This window comes from Macrobrachium nipponense, chromosome 12, assembly GCF_015104395.2.
Source record: "Macrobrachium nipponense isolate FS-2020 chromosome 12, ASM1510439v2, whole genome shotgun sequence".
Lineage (NCBI taxonomy): Eukaryota > Metazoa > Arthropoda > Malacostraca > Decapoda > Palaemonidae > Macrobrachium > Macrobrachium nipponense.
Genome location: NC_087205.1, coordinates 103001898 through 103016897, shown reverse-complemented (window position 1 = coordinate 103016897; position 15000 = coordinate 103001898). Strand labels below are relative to the sequence as shown.

General features: G+C 40.0%; 1 pseudogene; it reads right to left on the bottom strand.

The window, feature by feature from the left end:
* LOC135224719 (lysosome membrane protein 2-like) overlaps window positions 1–15000 on the bottom strand; it is a 115459-nt pseudogene that overhangs the window by 2530 nt on the left and 97929 nt on the right.

Here is a 15000-nt window from a genome sequence, read left to right as displayed (position 1 = left end):
AGCGGAACTGAATAAGCTAGACTCCTCAAAAACCAATTGTTGCCATGTCGACCGAAAATTTTCTAGTAATGCTTTTAGTAACTGAATCATTTTAGAAATTTTGTCACAAGAGACCGTTAAAAAAGTTGTCTCTCTCCTGTTTGTGAAATAATAATAATAATAATAATAATAATAATAATAATAATAATAATAATAATAATAATAATAATAATAATAATAATAATAATAATAATAATTTTAGCAATTATATGCAAAATTCTTCCCTTATCTTGCAAAGTAATTCCATAAAGCAGATAATTCCCCAGAAACCAGATACCTTCAATACAGTAGGTTAAAAAAATCAATAAAAAACAAGAAATAAAAAAACTATAGAAAAAATTAAAATAAGCAAATCCACTTTCTTCAAATTTTGTCCCCTGATATTTTTCAAAATGATGTCCATTACCCAAGCTATATTATTCAATTCAAATGAAACACTCAAGTCTGAATGAGCAATGAATGAATCGCTGGAGATCAATCTTAACATAACACGTAAGGCATGAAATTAACATGGAACTAACTCCTACCACAGCTTAAAAAAACAGCATTCACGGTAAGGAAAAAAAAGATGGAATGGTTATCATCATCTTTGTAAAATCTTAATTGTAAACGACCATGTGGATTTAGACTAAAAATGAATTGGCGATCAAATTGTTCACACAGATTACAATTCGCGCTGCAGGTCATGACGACAAAATGTACCATACCATTTCGTTCATATTGTATAATATGCGCTTCATTTTTTTTCATCTCACATGATCCAAACAGCTTGGAAGCCTACATCTACTACTACAGGAAACTAAAGGCCTTTGGGGAAAAAATATAAATCATAAATAATTAATTATAGGTCAGATTCTAAGGGCGGAGGAAGATGACCTCGAGGACTATCCCCGTTGCCTATGGAGGAGGGTCCGTGGGGACTCGAAGTAGCTAGAGGTTCTGTAGCAGTTCTGGGGGAGGATAATGGACTAGGGACCCCGCCGCTACTCATATCAATGTCTTTCGTGTCTTCCATTCCCGCCAGAGGAGCAACCACCTCCTCCCCGGGGAGGGGGGGAGGCGTCGACGGAGTCACTCTCTCTGGCTCTGGAGGACACTGTTCGTTGCTGTCTTCTTCTTCTTTTTCTTCTCCTTCGGTTTTCTCCTCGACGGCCTCTGGTGGCGGCTCGATCAACGCCGGGAAGTTGGGCGAAGAGCACTGCAGTGGCGCCACCTTGGTGACCGGAGGGTCGCAGGGTAGGTCGGGCAGGTCGTCATCTGACACCGTCGTGTGGATTTCAACGGACACCGTAGACGGCGTCCGCTGAGGGGGGCCGGGGCTGTAGGGTGGAGGGACCTGGTCTACCGGCACAGGTTCGTCTGGTTCCTGTGGAGGGGCATCTGGGAGGTCCAAGTTGTTGCGCCTCCGATAGGGCGGCAGCAGAGTGTGGTCGTCGATGATGGGGAGGTCTAATCCGGGGGGAGGGAGGGTCGAGGCCAAGGACGACGACGTGGTGGAACCTCCTCGCCTCGGCTTGTGCAGGCCCTCGTAATCCCAGGGGGGCGGCGTCATGTACGGATGATGCGGGTGGTGGTGGTGGTGGTCGACGTAGGGAGGTTCCGGCGTGCGACGTCTCTCCTCGTCCTCATCGTCGTCTTCGTCGTCGTGAGTGGCTCTCCACCCACACCAAGCAGCGACCGTCTGCGCCAGCAGCAGGATCAAGAAGATGATGGTGAGAGCCGTGCAGAGGGTGACGCTGGTCGTCTTGACCACCGGAGGGAGATTCTGGGCCAACTTCAGGAGGCCCACCACCTCCCCGGGCAAGGAGTCGATGCCCACCTCGAACCAGAAGATGGGCAGGACGAGGTCGTAGTGTCTGGCGCGTTCCAAAGCTTGATTTCGGTCCAACATCACGTTCATCTGCATCCGCAGCTTCACTCGCAGAGGGACGCCCAAGTCGGGATAGATGTCGAACTCGGTTCTGTGCTTCGTCGGGTCCGGCCTGGAAAACAAAGGGCAGATGATCTACGGGGCTTCACTTGCAACAAAAAACTACATAAACATTCTAATGTGCATGTTTCTAAATACCAGTATAAAGAATACAACGTAAGCATACATAACATACCATATAATTCGTAAAAATGGGGAAACAGTAAATCGTGAAACACTTAAAACTACGAAACACAAAAGGGAATTAAGGAACATAATCGAATGACAGATCAACTTAATTACCATACGATCTAATTTACAGTTTTGGACAAGTTTCTGCCCTTTTATGGAACGTTATATTTTTTTACATAATTATTTGAAACATTACCGAAATTATTGTAAAAACTATATAGAGCTCCTTCAGTAACAGAATATATTATACCTTAAGCCGTTTCCTTCATAAATTAAGTACCCCGCTTACGTTTATTACGGGTACTGTAAAGACTACTAATAGCATATATATATATATATATATATATATATATAATATATATATATATATATATATATATATATAATGAGAGGAGAGAGAGGTTACAACTTTCGCACTTACATTTATTACAGATGAGAGAGAGAGAGAGAGAGAGAGAGAGAGAGAGAGAGAGAGAGAGAGAGAGAGAGAGAGAGAGAGCCAGTCTGTAATGGCGAGAGCAGACGACAGATGGGTCAAGTGGACTGAAATTGGCTCCTGTATGTGGAGCCATCTGGGGGGCGTGAATGGATCAAAACACCAGCGATTTGTTAACTGCTTGCCAGGACTTGCGGACATCAGGCAGTTCCCAGAAGCAGCTGGATTCCCCTTTTATCAATTCCAACAACTGACTCACATTTCTAACTCCCATTATGTAATGGTTCCCTGGGAAATGTCGATGCCATCCTGCACCAATGCGTTCGTTCGTTCGTTCGTCATGGTGGCACCACAAGGTTTCGCCAAATGCACGGACAATGGACATCAATTCATGGGGGACAAAATAGTTTAGTGTCTTGAATATCTATGTATTGAAATAATGATGATGGGCTCGTAGGGTACAGACACTTATGTACCGAGGAGTCATTTTGTTTGTGTGGTTTAAACGTCCAACGAACATAACTTCATGTCCGGGAGACATAAGATGATTCCAGATCACTCCAGGAGTAGGACCTTCTGCTAGACAATGAGAGGAAGCTCAAGATTCTCTCTCTCTCTCTCTCTCTCTCTCTGACAGCCCTCATACAGTTTCGTATTATCCATTCTTGGAATGGTCCAAGTGTTGTTTTGACACTAACCTTGCATGACATGACTGCCCAAGCAAACGGAACGCATTACTTACTAATTTTTTTTTTTTTTTCAATGTAAAAAGGTAAATTAAATTGTAACACTCACCGACGCGGCTGAGATTTCGAAGTCATTCCGAGGTGAACAAAGAAAATCTCAGGCCTCATTTTCATATTACTTCATACTTGGAGAGTCAAAAAGACAGTTATAGATCACTCAGAATGTCCAACAAATTCTCTCTCTCTCTCTCTCTCTCTCCTCTCTCTCTCTCTCTCCTCTCTCTCTCTCTCTCTCAGGTTTTATTTCATAATTCAATCAACTTTCTCTAGCACCTTTCTTTCGCAAAGTTATATTGTCATGTGAATCTCACCGTACCTGGCAATTCCTAAAAGGAAGGTCTTATTAAGCTAATAATTAACTACAATATACACCGACTGGGCAAAGAGTTGCGACCTCTCTCTCTCTCTCTCTCTCTCTCTCTCTCTCTCTCTCTCTCTCTCTCTCTAGCTGACTCCTTTGTTAAACCAATCTTTCATAGTTATCCCTAAACATGACCCACTCTTCCCCTTCCCCCGCCCCCCCTCCCAACTCCTCTCCCAGCATCACCTGCCACTAGCACTACATCAAAATCGCCCCTATCTTGAGCATACCTTAGGGCTATTTGCGACAGAGAGAGAGAGAGAGAGAGAGAGAGAGAGAGAGAGAGAGAGAGAGAGAGAGAGAGAGAGAGAGAGATGACTCTAGCAATTGGATCAATTGAGCAAAAGGACCCCAAGAAGGATTTACGTGTTCACAAACCTGCTGCTGCTGCTGCCTCTACTGTGTCAATAGTTCAGCCTTCCTGACTCTCAACAAACATCCATTTTGCCATTGTCACAGAACTGTAGAAGATGGTGGATCCATCGTCATAATTAAGGAAAATTCTACTCCTCATGATATGTATGAATATAATTTACTCATTAATGAGTAAATTATATTCATAAATATCCCCAGTTTGCACATAAACTATGGATAACTCGAGATTCAAATGACCTCCAATGACTTGGCTCGTCAACTGCTTACTGAAACATGGGCTTTTCTTCACAATAATAACAAATAAGACGTTTTTGGAGCCATACCAACTCCAGCTTCTTTTCGGAGAATATGTTCCCGTTTCTCCTACAGAGAAAACGGCCTCAGTGACAAGGACGACAATTCCAACTAGACCTCGATCAAAAACCAAACATCTTAAGGGGCCCAAAGGGCTTCTATTACATTCAACTTTGTCCTCTCTTTCAAATCAGTCGAGATCTTAGGCTGGAGATGCAGACTACTCCAGTAACAGTAAGGCTGAGATTACAGTTATCCATTCAATGCTAAGTCAAGCACTGATTGTTGTCATATTCTATCCACCACAATTATTGTCTCTCTTTTAAATCATTTTCGGAAACCGCAAATTTCCTACGCTTCAGAAGATTTATTAAAATTATACAAATGCCCGTTAGCCATACACTCCAGTCTCTCTCTCTCTCTCTCTCTCTCTCTCTCTCTCTCTCTCTCTCTCTCTCTCTCTCCATGATATAAGCAACAGCAGACTCCCTGAATTCCTTTGTGTCTAAGTTAACCTAAGCTAAGAATTGTGTTTCTATGTTGTGTTCCTAGCATTCAAACCTGGATTTATTTTACTTTGTGGTAAAAATTAAGTTTTCAGTATTGCTTTAACAACTTTAATGTTCCCTAGTTAGTATTGTTATTAATATATATATATATATATATATATATATATATATATATATATATATATATATAGTATGTATATGTATATGTATATATATATATATATATATATATATATATATATCAACAGGTGAAAAATAAGAGACGGGGTATAGGTCCTGACCGGTTTCGACTTTATTTCCAAGACACCCGTGGATGTGTGAAAAATGAATCCCGTGCTAAAGTGATTGTAATTATATATATATATATATATATATATATATATATATATATATATATATATATATATATATTGTATAGTGTGGTTCCGGAGAAGAAATTCCTTACATTTCTATGTACTGACTAATTAGGTTCAAAATAATTAGAACAGTAATCTCAATAATGACTAATTCTCACACTGATTATATTACCGTTTTGTTTTTCTTCGATTCCATCTCTAAAACACATAGGTGAAGAGTTTTCCTTATGTCCAGTAACTCTTAATAAATATTTTATTATATAGATTAGTAAAATACACATTCCTGTCAAATAAAGTCTTAATACGAAAGTGGGAAGGGAATTGACAGAATGGTTACAGTGATTCTATAACGTTGTCATGCTCCAACTGTTTGCCTCTTTAGCTATCATCACCCTTTTTAATTTTATATGGGATGGCTCTAGAGGGCATCAACCCTTCCATCCCTAAGCACTGCACCTGTACGAAGCGCAGGTTGACAACCTCTGCCCCGCCCTCCTCTTGATCCTATGCATGAAGAGTCAGTGCTCCTTAGGTAGCTCCAGATTTCTCTTTTACTGACGTGGATCTAAATGTTCAGCTTATCTACACATATCGAAGGCTAAGCTACAAATTTTGTTAGTTTGTTTGTATGGTGTTTTTACGATGCATGGAACCAGAGGTTATCCAGCAACGGGACCAACGGCTTGACGTGACTTCCGAACCACGTCGAGAGTGAACTTCTATCACCAAAAATACACATCTCTCACACCTCAATGGAATGCCCGAGAATCGAACTCGCGGCCAACGAGGTGGCACGCCAACACCTTACCGACCACGTCACTGAGGCGCTAGCTACAAAGTTACCCACTCGATAAGATCAGTAGATAATAGAGTGAGGAAATGAAAGGTTTAGTGAAGGAAATAATGCAGGAAAAACGAAGACTGACAAGGTAAGAAGGTTGTCAGATTAGGTAGACAAGGTGTATGGATCAAAATATGTCTGTGTAGATACATTCAAGTGAGAAGCTTGAAAGTACAATGAAATAAGTAGAAAATGCGCCGAAGAAACCGGTGCCCGGTTGTGGCCTGTGTTGTTGGCACCTACCGCGGTACCAGACGTAAAATAATGGCAAACTTTAGCCTTAAATAAACTAAAATCTACAGAGGCTAGAGGGCTACAATTTGGTATGCTTCATGATTGGAGGGTGGATGATCAACATATCAATTTGCAGCCCTCTAGCATCAGTAGTTTTTAAGATCTGAGGGCAGAGAGAAAAATTGTGGACGGATGGACAAATAGCCATCTCAATAGTTTTGTTTTACAGAAAGCTTAAAGGTGAACATGGCATACATTAGATATAATCTATTATATATAACTATATATATATAATATATATATATATATATATAATAAATAATATATATATAAAATACACATATATCTATCTCTCTATCTATCTATCTATATATATATATATATATATATATATATATATATATATATATATATATATATATATGATTGAGGAATAGATCGACCGACCACTTCCCAGACCGATAATTCAGACCCACTTCAAGGCTTTTGATGTCATCCGTTTGAGAAACTGTTAGACTGGGGGGTTTCTAATTTACTTCCATTGGTTATATCCTGGTTCGCAAAGGTCCTTGAGACATGGGGTTTAGAAAAAAAAAATGCTGCTTATGCAACCGGAATTCTTCAGAAGACTATATTTCTATTTTATGTGACTATCTCTATATTTCTAGGACTATTTCTACGACTTTCTATTTATATGACTTTCTTTCTCTATGACTATTTCTGTTTCTAGGAATAATTTCCTAATTTTGGGGGAACTTCTCTATTTCTATTTGTTTTTTCTAATTCTTTAAAGGACTTTTCTATTTTCCTTTAATGGACCTTTTGGTTTTGGTAGGGGACTAAATTTACTTCTAGGGGCCAAAAATTGCTTTCTATGAACATTTCTATTTCTGTTTCTAAGGCCATTTCTGCTTGTAGGACTATTCCAGTTTCTATCACGTTTTATTTATATTTATACACTATTTCTAGGCACGGTTTATAGAAGTGGCAGGACTATGTACCAAACATTCAAACGGAGACTTTAGACTGAGGTATTGAATTTATATAAATAGCTGTGTTTAATACTATACTCACTATATGCTACGTGGATATTGCAACGGACTGGCTACTTGAATAACAATAGGTATGAGAAAATAAAGTGTGTATATGTATCTATCTGGTTATATATATATATATATATATATATATATTATATATATATATATATATATATATATATATATGAAAGTGTCAAACTCCTTTCATTTACCAAATAAGTCCTAATGGTCGTCGGTTTTGAAACGCCACAACCAATTAGTAATTAAACAAATTAAACTGATAACCTATTGCAATGATGTAGGGTGGACTGTGGGGGGAGGGGAGGGGAAACGAGATTAAAAAAAGAATCGTTCCTCAAGGTTGTCAATTACCCCTCCTTTTTTGTTCTTAAATGCATGGAACCAGTCAAAAAAAATGTGTACAGTTTCACAACATCGCTCTAAAGGCTTTCATTTAATCCCTTTTCGAGATTCGACACCATTTACGTAACCTGCCTGCTACTATGCAAGGACCTGTTGCTTACATAATAAACGGCAGCATGTTCTGGGGTAGGGGTAGGGGTAGGGGAGGGGGAGGGGGAGTGAGGGAGGGGGATAAATCCATGGAAAAGCACTTTAACAACGGTAAGACTGAAATGACGATAATCGACACTGAACTGCCATTATGATTGATCATCCTGTACCCACTGCCAACTACAGCGAGTGGTCAAAGAAACCGCTAGTGTGTTACAAGGAGTTGCAAGGATTAGGATGTCTCAAAGACTTGTTAGTCCATCCTTAGAGGAGACATCGTCGTGCGCTCACTTATCTGTAGGAGCAGGTTTTACTGTTCATTCACAGTGTCCTAATGAGAGTTAAAAGGAGTTACAAGGATTAGGATGTCTCAAAGACTTGTTAGTCCATCCTAAGAGGAGACACCGTAGTCTGCTCACTTATCTGTAGGAGCAGGTTTTACTTTTCATTCAGTGTCCTAATGATTTTGTCTAGCTTTCTTTTAAACTTTTCCACACTGTTGCTGTCTACAACTTCTGGTGGCAGTTTATTCGATGTGTCACTATCATGTATGGAGGGAGAGAGAGAGAGAGAGAGAGAGAGAGAGAGAGAGAGAGATATCAATGCACAGTGTTACTGTGGTTGGGGGTGATTATAACCTATAGTCAGGAACCTCCAAGGTTTAATTAAGACTCGATAGTATACTTAAACAAAACTGACCACTCAAGACTAATATGGACTCCCCCCGCCAACTCTCTCTCTCTCTCTCTCTTCAATCATGAGACTCCCCCCCCCCCCCCCCCCCCCCCCCCCCCCCCCCCCCACGTCCCCCCCCCCGCCCCCACTGATAGGCTGCTCTATCCTACAGCCTTAAAGCCTCTTTTCAACCTGCCCTAGTATCGAATTAGAAAGACAGGGGGCAAGGATAAGAGCGATAAGACGGATAATCCCAAAGATGGATTATTTCTCATATTCAAAGACGCGGCGTGAAAAGGCAACAGTCGCCATGAGACATACCGACAGACAGACAGCCAGCAACGCCATGAGACAGGGAGACCGTGACTGCTCAACAGGTAATGGGGATTAAGATAAAAAGAGGCCACGCCCAACCATTTTCTCCGCTTTCGGTCTTCCGTCTTCCCTTCTCTCCTATCTGATTTTGCGCCTGCGTGGGCGTGACGCGCCAACGTACAAGCGCGCGTACACACGCGCACAAATAACGCATATTATTACTGAGCTGATGGCATCTTCGTGACATTATGAGAGAGAGAGAGAGAGAGAGAGAGAGAGAGATTCACAGTTCTTTGGCATGCACGTGTGCAGAGAGAGAGAGAGAGAGAGAGAGAGAGAGAGAGAGAGAGAGATTCACAGTTCTTTGGCATGCGGGTGCCCAGCGAGAGAGTTACCAGGAGTTACAAGGATTATGATGTCTCAAAGACTTAGTTCATCTGAGAAGACACCGTGTGCTCACTTAGAGAGAAGAGAGAGAGAGAGAGAGAGAGAGAGAGAGAGAGAGAGAGAGATTTAAAGTTCCCTGGAATCGTGACATCCAAGGTCACCTGACGGCATAGGCAATGAGAACGAACTACAACCTATAATATAGATTGTTTGACCTGTTTGCGCTATATAGCACAGCTACGGAACATCAACATTAAATAAAAGAACAATTTCTACGTCTCGTCGGGATCGAACCCAAGGAGAAATTTCTTGCTATTACACACACGTGACTGTGTAGATTATTTCATTTATACACGATCTTGTTTCTCCAGTCATCTACGAGCATAAAGCGTGTTAGCAAGTTCAGCTTAGTCCATTAACGGAGATATTTTTCGTTTCTGTAAAACGTAGAGAGAGAGAGAGAGAGAGAGAGAGAGAGAGAGAGAGAGAGAGAGAGAGAGAGGATACAAAAACTAACAAACTATATTAACAATGACAATGGCAATCCTTTTAATAAACTACAGAAGTCTCGGTTACGTCTTTAATCTCTGCGTAAGTAATATAACACAATTAACAGACACTTATCACCATAGTACAGAAAGTCATCCTAAGCGAAAGAAACATTTAATAATAATAAAAACTTATGCTACCAAAAGCTTAGTTGACCGAGTTAGATATTTAATAATGCAACAATGGTCTCTTCCGTATATTTGAATACAGTTTCATCAATTTCTGATTCCCTGGGACCTAGCAGAATCTAGATGACAGCATTCGCAAGTCGCTGGTAATATCCTTCCTCATCCGCTGAGGCCTTGGAAATCCAAAATCAAATGATAAAGGTACTATGGTTACAACTTGCTATTTCACCGCTTATGATCTTCGTGGTAGACAGGAAGGGAGGCGATAAATATGTAACATGAGGGCAATACCTCAACTGACAAGAACTCCCTAACTTCTCAATTTAAAATTAGATCCCTGCGAATGTTAAAGTGAGAAGTAAACATATTTAATGTATAAAAAAAAAGACATAAGCTTGTTTATTATTTCGTGGTGTCATTTTCAAGACCTGAATTCCCAGACTTTACATAAGAGCCAGGGTGACTCTTGGTGTAAGAACTGCGTAATACAGATTAAATATCTTCCCGTTTCAAAGCTTTGCTATATGACAGCATAAAAGTAATTAGAAACCAGTTCTCACGCACACTTACAAGTCTTCCAAATGTAATTCTTCATTTAGAGCTCATAAGTGTATCATGTGATACTTTTTAAAACTTTCTTAAAAAATTATCATTAATAATATTTCAGTAGATGAAACCTATTATTCACTTGGACGAGCACACCAAAGGGGCCACTGTCTTGAAATTCAAGCTTCAAAAGAATGTTGCTTTCAACCTCCCACCGCAGACCCACACACTGCAGCAGTGACTGATCATGATACGGAGCCAGTGCTTTTTCATTGCCCTTGGGAGACGCGAACCAACGACATCTGAGCGGAATGCCACGACACTAACCACTACACCAGCGGACCCAGCTAAAACTCTCATGATTTAAGAAAGGTCAGTGACAACACGAAAAAGCACAACAAATACTCGAGAATCATTCAGCCCCCCCCCCCCCCACAGCCCCCCCCCCCCCCCCCCCCCCCCCCCCCCCCAACCCCGCATGGAATTCAAATTTTACAACTTATATGATACATAAGATTATTTTTTTTAGCCATGAATACAGAATACTGGACGCACTAAGATTACGGAAAATCATCTGTGAAATGACAAAGTTTCTTGTACTTCTCCTAAGGTAATATTCCCCTTATAACCACCTCAACACATTCTAACAGATAGCTATCATATGTTCCAATAAAATACGAAAATATAAGTAATTCAGTATCTCACGAAAAAATGGTAAGTCACTCTTCAGAATAAAAGGTCAAACGTGCGTTTTGCACAAAATTTTACATAAAACACACTGAAGCAAATCTAAACAAAACGCGTAGTATGCCACCTTACTCATAATGAATTCATCTCTAACCACAGCAGCACTGAAGAAGAGATGCGTACGCTGCAACGACCGTCACGTCCTTAAAAATCCCATCAATGGCCTCTCAACAAGACCTGTCGAAAACAAGGAAATGGACAATGACGCCCTTTGAGCCCGCGACAGAAACTCGCTTCAATCCGATCAGGGTCCTACCGGAAAAACCTGCTTTTTCGGTCTCTCGACAACGACATGACACAAGTCAAGGATGATCCCGTCCTTCTGTTTGCTGGCTGTGGGGCGATAATTGCGGCGGAAGTAATCGATAGTCGTGTAATCAATCCCTTTGACAGGTCTTGAGACTGGCCCTCGCGGGGCAAGGAGAGGGCCATGCTATCTGTCATGTGCACTTTGACAAAGTTCAATGTTTCATTTGCACGTTAAATACTGAGAGTTTACACACACACATACACACCACATGTGTATGTATATATATATATATATATATATTATTTGCACCCCTGCTATATTCAGATGGTATTATTATTACTTATATTATTATTATCATCATATTGTTTAACCACCTCTCATTACTTGCTACTGTTCCCACTAACAACATGAAGGATCTGGCTTTATTTCTACCAAAGAACTCCATAGCTGTCCATGAAACTGAGTATACGTCAAAGTTTTCAAATACCCATAACTTATCACAAACCCGCGTATACCAATATTCAACAGTGTAAGAGCCTGTCTCATGCCATGAATTTCTGTTTTGACGCTGAAAATTTGTATATACACGAATTCAAGATGAATAAAAAAGTAATCATGATAATAATCTCAAAATATCTAAAGACGATAACTGCCGATTTTTGTACATACGTGAAGAATGCTTCATTATTATTATTCATAAGATGAACCCTATTCATATACAACAAGCCAACAGGGACCCACTGACTTGATATTTAAGCTTCCAAGGAATATGGTGTTCATTAGGAAACAAGAGAAGGCGAAGGGAAATACAGAATGAAGAACTCTCACTTATTTAAAAATGAAAACAAAAAATTAATAAATCAATAAATAGATGAAAAGTGTAACAAAAAGAATGCAAGGAGAAGAGCAACTTCGCTTGAGCATTATGAAGTCCCAAAGTCACGACATCCTCTTCGACCAATAATACGCCTTACGTCAAACATCTGAGAAGCTACAAGACATTTAATCAAACAAGGCACCAACAGCAGTGACATCTTGCGGCTAAGGCAACAAGGCAGAGAAGCAAACCGCCGTGAAACGTTACAGACATGTATGTGTGAGGCCTAGTCCTTACAAAAAAAAAAACAAAAAAAAAAAAAAAAAAAAAAAAAAAAAAAAAAAAAAAAAGCATGGGGCCAAACTATTCAATTTGCCGTGTGTGCAAATATACCGTTTTTTCTATTTGGTTCAATTCATTTTAAGAGACAGAAGCAACATAAACACGGTGCAACTGCGGCAATAAACACAAGGTAATTTTCTGCAATGTCCCACTTCTCCCTTAGAAAAAAAAATGGGGATACCTTGCGTGCAACCTACATTTTATAGCTAATATTAACTCTCTCTCTCTCTCTCTCTCTCTCGTACATTTCATAGTTAATATTGGCTCGCGCTCTCTCTCTAGTATATTTTATAGCTAATATTATCTGTCTCGTACATTTTATAGTTAATATTAGCTCTCTCTCTCTCTCTCTCTCTCTCTCTCTCTCTCTCTCTCTCTCTCTCTCTCTCTAGTATATTTTATAGCTAAAAATATCTTTCTCTCGTACATTTTATAGTTAATATTAGCTCGCTCGCTCTCTCTCTCTCTCTCTCTCTCTCTCTCTTTGTTCATGACAGGACAAGATAAAAAGAAAAATAACTATGAAGCTCAAGTTCAGTTAAATAAAAAAAAACACCAACAATAATAATGAGTAAATATACTGCAATGTCAACTGGGACTTATATCAACAACTATGAAATAATCGAGGTAAAAGCAACATACTAAAGCAATGTAGTAGGCAATACACCAAAGCAAAACACCTTGCAGGAGGAGACAGTTCTCTACCTCATGACAGCGCCCCGTTAGACAGGACTCTTAAAAATAAAATCTGTCACAGTCTCGCTTGTTACAAATTTCCTTCAGAAATGTCGGACTGTGACACCGTCTAGACGGTCTTTTGACAGATCTCGTGTCCTCCGGAGCGTCCACGTGTCCAGAGATAATATTCATGAACTGACCATTAACTGGATTTTTTCTTTTTTCATATAATTTCATTCGAGGTCTCTTATTACCCTATTCAGAGGGTGGTGTTAGCCGAATGTAACACATGCCTCGTGCTTAGTCTCTTGGATTTCGTTTCTTATCAAAACAGTAGCTATTCATTTTTTTATTTTTTAATTTAATTTTTTTTTTTTTTTTTGGCTTTACGTCTTGGTACGTAGCTTAACGGCACATATATAAAAAGAGCTTCTAGGATAAAAAGCTAAGTTATATTGTTACCTAGTAACTATAAATAACTAAAATTTAAAAAAAAATCTTTAACGTGTCCTCCTCATCCGATGCAATACTTTTTCATAATGAGACGTTTCTACCGTTATGAGGGAAGATATATATATCGATTAAATGAATAGAAATGTGGCTTGCCAAAAAAAAAAAAAAAAATCAATAATTGCACGAGTCTTCCTCTGCGAATGGGCGAATTGCACAAGAGAACTAAAACGTCAACAGTCCCGTATAGCGTTGTGGTATAGAAGAAAAGTCGCACGTCACTTGTGTATACATGAGAAGTCGTCGACGCCACGAGACAATCTTGCCTCAATTGGTAGTTATAAAATTGTGTGAGGACAATTTTCTCTCTCTCTCTCTCTCTCTGTGTTATAGAATAGAATATAGAATTTAGGACAAAAGCCAAGCGCTAGGACCTATGAGGTCATTTAAGGCTGAAACGGACATTGACAGTGAAAAGGTTTCGAAAGGTGTGACAGGAGGAAATCCTCAAAGCAGTTGTATGTGAATCAACTATCAGGAGAGGATGGAAAGTAAGATGGCAGAAAGGAACTATGAATGGAGGTACAGTAAAAGGAATGAAAGGGGTTGCAGCTAGTTGCCGAAAGGACGCTGTAAAGACCTTAAGTAACGATTACAGTGCACCGCATGAGGTGCACTGATGGCACTACCCCATTACGGGGTTTCTGTTATAGTCGACCTTATATTCAACGTCATATTCGTTTTCAAGAGAACACCACCCCCCCCCCACCCCCGCCCCTCAACACACCCTAAAAAAGGACCATTCTTGATTCGCCACCGTAACCTATTATCTTTCAAGTCAGATCTCGACACAATTCAAACGGCTACATCTAATTTTTAATGTATTTCCTTAATCGCACTGATAACACTTCATATGTTTCATTTCGTGACGAGATATCATCAACAGAAATGAATTTATTCACTTCTATTCACTGGGTTTTCTCCCTCTCACCCTCAAAGGTATCTTCTTTTCTACAAGGATTATTTTGGTCAGTCCTGATCAGTGGTGACCGCCAAGACATCACTCTTGATTCACTGCCATGAATTTGGTGCTCCTCGTATGTTCGCAAGCACTGCCACAGTGAAACTCTGGGATTCTCTACACGATCTCGTTTTCCCCCGTTTATTTTATTCTTCTTTCGTCCTTTCGAGGTCAGATCCTGCTTCTTCCCCAATCCTTGAAGAGCGCGAATGTCAAGTTACTGTCTGTCTTACAGTCTTGTCCCTTTGGCCTC